Here is a 5,546-nt window from a genome sequence, read left to right on the forward strand (position 1 = left end):
AAGAAGCAGGTGGCCTTTTCCTTCCAGGTAAGAGGTCAGGGCAGACCTCTTTGCCATCAAGGATGATCTGTTTGCCTAACTGCTAGGCTGCAGGAGAGGGCCCTGAGCCACAGCCAGCTCCACTGTCGCCCAAGCATACTTGGCAGAAGACAGCAACTTCACTGGTGACTTTCAAGCTCTAGACAGGGCCCTTCGGGAGTCCACAGTCTAAGGCGGATTTGGGGCATTTGAGAGCTTAAATTCTATAAACCAGAAGCCTTTATCTTGCTGAACTTCATTCAATACTTAGTGTTCCTTTTATGAATGCTATCATCCCAAAGTCTCTGACAGAGATTAATTCCAGAATTCCATGCCCATGGATACCCAAATCCATAGGTCTACCTAAGTCCTTTACGTAAATGGGTCATATTTGTATGTAACTTATCCACATCTCCTATATTGTAAGAATCTCTAGATTACTTATAATACCTAAATAAATAAAACGTAAGTACCATGGAAATAGAATCTATGCTGTGCTGTTTATGAAACGGTGATGTGAAGGTTTCTATACATCTTCAGTACACTGTTCTTATTCAGACAGAGTCTAACAATGTACCCCAGCCTGGCCTCAAATTCTCTATGTAGCCCAGGTTGTTCTTGGACTCAGGGTCCTTCTACCTTTGCCTCCTAAATGCCAGGATTGCAGGCATGTTCTACCAATTCCAGCATGCATTTTAGTTTTTTCCTAATAATTCATTCTTCATATGCTGAATACATAGAAACAGGAGGCTGGCTGTATATACTACAAACTATGTTATTTGTACAAGTGTTACAGCTATGGAGGGAAAGGTATCCTGACTGTCTGAAGTCAGGCTATATTTACAGCTGTGAAGGGAAGGTATCCTGACTGTGGGGAAGTCAGGCAGCTGGGAATGGAAGGTATCCTGGATACCCCTACAGCTCTGGGGGAAAGTATCCTGACTGTCCGAAGTCAGGCTATACCTACAGCTGTGAAGGGAAGATATCCTGGATACCAATAGCTGTGAAGAGAAAGGTATCCTGACTGTCGGGAAGTCAGGCAGCTGTGAAGGGACAGTATCCTGGATACCTACAGCTATGAAGAGAAAGGTACCCTAACTGTTGGAAGCAAGCGATACCTATACCTGTGAAGGGAAGGTATCCTGGATGTAGGTTAAGAGGGCCAACCAAAGCTAACACTTCTGCTGGGTAACTCCCTTAGGGGAGCGGTGTAGGGAAAAAGGGCGAGTCAAAGAAACCTACCCTGGCCCTGAGACCCGAGCCAGTGAAAGAAACACTTTAGCCCTGAACCCAGAGGCAAAAAACACACCCTGACCCTGAAACCAGAGCCAAAGAAACACACTTGGGCCCTAGAACCAGAGCCAGTGAAAGAAACACACTCTGACCCTGAAATTAGAGCCAAAGAGCTAAAAAGGGCCAGTGAAAGAAACACACTTGGGCCCTAGAAGCAGAGCCAGTGAAAAAATATGCCCGGCCCTAAAACTAGAGCACAAGGGCTAAAAAGAACGAGTGAAAGAAGCACAGTTTGGCCCTCAAACCAGAGCCAACTCTGTCCCTGACCAATGAATGAAACCAACCAATCCCTGAGCAGGAAAACTAACCAATCCCTGAGCAGAAAATCTTCTCCTGGAGAAACTCCGCCCCTAAGAAGCCCTACATAAGCCCCTCATTGTTGGCTGTCTTTTCCCACCCTGGCCGAGGCAGCTACTCTCCGGGACTCCTCCTTCCCAAATAGATTAAATCTCTTTCTTAAAAGAGTTTTGGGTGAAGATCTTTTGCTGCTGCAGAACTCAAGAACCTTGCTGAGATGTTGCCTTGGGGGGTTGAGCAGAAAAGTAACAACTTTCGGCCAGAGCTGGAGGAGACTGCTATATTTCTGCAGGCGTTTTCCCCTTTAGTACATCCATTTCTAAAATAGTTTCCCCATATATGCACATACTTGTACACACACACACACACACACACACACACACACACACACACGTGCGTGCATGCTATTGATAAGCTGTACTCCAAGCCCCACCTTTAAAACATTTTAAATTACGTCTCAGCATAGTTAATTGTCTTTGTAAGTTTCCCCTCTATTTTATTCATATCGAATCTTAATTCTTAGCCGTTCCTAAGCTTCACATTATGTCCCAGAGGGTGTTGGCAAACATTTTACGGCCAGCTCAAAAGCTTCTACTCAGGCCCAGCAGAACAGGACAGGTGTGCTCTCTCAGATGTCTCTGGAAAGAAACTGAAAAAGTCTTGCATGAGTGTATGGTTCCTTCTGCCTTCAGTGTACCAGGTATTCCCCTGGAAATTTTTCTCATTGGGTTGTGAAGATGTGTCAAATTTATGTCCACAGCTTTTTAGAAGGCGAAACTGGCTTTCAAAGACGGAACAGGGTACAGACTTCAGTTTGCTGTCATCTCGAAGGCTCTCAGGAGGCAGGGTGAGTCAGCTCTGTGTGCCTGCTGCCCCTGGCCAGACGCTAGAGAAATTACTTTCCTGTGTCCGAAGGAACATTGAAGGCATTCTGTCTTCCTAGAGAGGGCCTTGGAGGATGATGTCATGTCGTTTCTTTTGTTGGGTATGGTGAGACTATCAGATGGAAGCCACTAAAGAGATAGTTGGGGGGCACCTATTAAAACTTAAAGATGTTAGAGGCTGGTAGAAAAGAAACTACCACAAGCTTACCCTTCGAAGGAGCTTTACTTATAGCATCAAGGTCGCTGGTAGCTGTGAAGGGGCCTTGAAGAGGGAGAGAACAGTCCTAGGGTCAGAAAAAGCTGCATTAGGACAGCTGTCAGGGATAGTGTGATGGGAGAGAGAGAGAGAGAGAGAGAGAGAGAGAGAGAGAGAGAGAGAGAGAGAGATCCTTCAGTTCTGGAGAGCAAAGCAGAGTTTTCTTGCTCTTAGAAATTTGGGAGAATGGGGGGTGTTAGTTCTAGCCTCCACCTCAGAAGTCACGGGACCCTGGTGAAAGCAAGGAATCTTTCTGTGTTGTCCTGAGTCTGGGAGTGGGCCGTGGTGCGTGCGCAGCTACAAGAGGGAGGGAGGGAACTCAGGGGGCTGCAGGGCGCTGTGTGCTTGCTTACCAACTGTCTGGAGACAGCAAAGGACCACAGCCGTGATTTCTGGATGAGAAAGCAGCTAGAAGATCTGTGAGCCAACAGTTCATGCCTTCAGGAAGCTGAAGCAGGAGGGTTGCCATGAGTTTAAGGCCAGCTTGAGATACATAACAAATACCAGGCCAGTTAAGGCTATAGAGTAAGACCCTATCTCAAAAATACAAGGAGGGAGACTGAGGGACAGGGAGGAGGGGAGGGAAGAGGGAGACTGCTTCACAGTTAAGTGGGCAGCCTTCACTGTGCAAGGCCATGTGGGAATAGCAAGTTGGGGTAAGCATCAGTGGGAGCAAGGGAAATATGCAGACAGGACCATGCATTGAACTTTCTGCAAGAACATTCGGTGCAGCAGGGTGTTATAAACGGAATGTGAAATGCAAAGCTTGTGGCACCGTATGGAGAGGATGATAAGGTGGTCACTACAAGTGGTCATGTGATGGTCATAGTCCAGCTCGGCTTCCAGTCTCACTCCTGCCTTTTGTCCACTGCCACGTGGAGAAGGGGCCACCACAGTGTTCCCCGTGCCGTGGACCAAGCTACCCTGCTTGTCTTCCCCACCGTGATGGATCAACAGCCTTCTGAAACTGTTGGTCAAGTAAACATCACTCCCTTAAACGGCTTCTGTCAGTTACTTCGTCCCCGTGCTGATAAAAGTAGTGCATCAGGCACCCAGGCTTGGGATCGGCTCGTGTAAATAATTTCAGCGGACCTTGTGGTAGAGCGGCTGATCTGGCTTCTCATTTAGGAGTGTTCTTTATTAATTCATTAAAGAACACCATGTAGTAAAGAGTCTTTCAACTACCACAACTGTGCAGTAGATGTGTGTGGGGATGCTTTGTAAAGCATTAGACGGAACGGTCTGGTTTCCTAATACCTGGTCCTGAAGGTGAGTAGAGCAAGGGAAACAGTTCCCCAGAGCACGAGGGCCACTCAGACTCAGGAGGCTGTGGTGAGCAGCAGGTTGGGGGCATGAGACTGGGGAGGTCTAGAGGCCAGGAGGCTGTGGGGGCCGTGAGGCTGTGGAAGAAGGTCAGGGCGGGGTATGGGGCACAGAAGACAATGAAAGTCAAAAGACTGCAAGGCAGGAGGTTACAGGGCATAAGAGGCAGGAAGTTCCGGGAGGCAGGAAGTTCCAGGAGGCAGGTTCCGGGAGGTAGGAGGCAGGAGGTTCCGGGAGGTAGGAGGCAGGAGGTTCCGGGAGGTAGGAGGCAGGAGGCTGGACACCAAAGACAGGAGACTCGCTGCCATGTGGGCTTTAATGTCTCCAGGGACTGGCCAGCTTTGGGAGGAGAGTCCCTCCACTATCAGCAAAGCATCAGAATTACAGAAAATCAAAGGTCCTGGTGACCACAGAAGCCATCCAGATGCCTGGGTGAAGGAGGGTATGCTCTGTGAGCATGTCTGCCCCCACAGCTGAGGGAGGCGTCTTCACAGCTCATCTCCCACTAGGAACCACCCGAGCCTCTGTGCACACCTGTTCTTCAGATGGAATGGTTCTCCTAGGCATCTTTCAGCATCACCACCTCTTCTGTCCCTACCACAAACCCCGTGTTCTCCTGGCAGACCAGCGGGTGTGGAAGAACTCAGCTTTTCTAACTTCGTGGGTCCTGAGCACCTCGGTAGTTTGAGCTGAGGAACAGAAGGCTAGAGGCCAGCCACCCGAGCATGTCTGGGAATAAAGCAAGCTTCTGGTCTGGAAGTAGCTGGCCCAGAGAAAACTGGTCCAACGGACTAAGCCTAAACTAGCAGAGACGCCACCACCCAGCTTTGCTGCTGAGTGTCCACCACCCTGGGACGTCACTGTAAAAATGGCTTCTAAGCCTGGCTTGCAAACCACCCTAGCCTCCCAGCAGTGTAAAAACCAAAACAAACTCATCTGTTACTGATGAGTTCAGCTGACACTGGGAGATGGGAGACAGAGAGAGACAGAGACAGAGAGACAGAGAAAGAGACAGAGACAGAGAGACAGACAGAGACACAGAGAGACAAAGACACAGAGAGACAGAGATAGAGCCAGCGCCTGGGGAGCACAGACCTGGTAGGTAATTTGATGAATTCTTCTGGAAAGGGCAGGAGGAAGGAACTTGCATCTCTCTAAATCTGATTTCCCCTAACAGAACACTGAAGTTTTCTCTCTGGTTGCTTGTCACAGAAGGCCGTGAGGTAAATGTGGGGTGTCACTCAGTCTGGATGCCTGGTTCCCCCTGCACTGTCAGCATTAGTGCAAAAGGAGTTGAAAACCCACACAGACAGAGATTTCTAGAAAAATGCACCCTGCTTTTGGGATTCTAAGTGTTGGGGGACCAGGGAGCAATGCTGAGCATGCATGCTTCTGCCTCCCCCTGCCTCTTACACCCTCTAACCTCCTGTCTTGCCTCTCTCTGCTCCAGAGTTCACTGGCAGACAATGTGAGCT

The sequence above is a fragment of the Peromyscus eremicus genome, chromosome 5 (genome assembly GCF_949786415.1).
Source record: "Peromyscus eremicus chromosome 5, PerEre_H2_v1, whole genome shotgun sequence".
NCBI lineage: Eukaryota > Metazoa > Chordata > Mammalia > Rodentia > Cricetidae > Peromyscus > Peromyscus eremicus.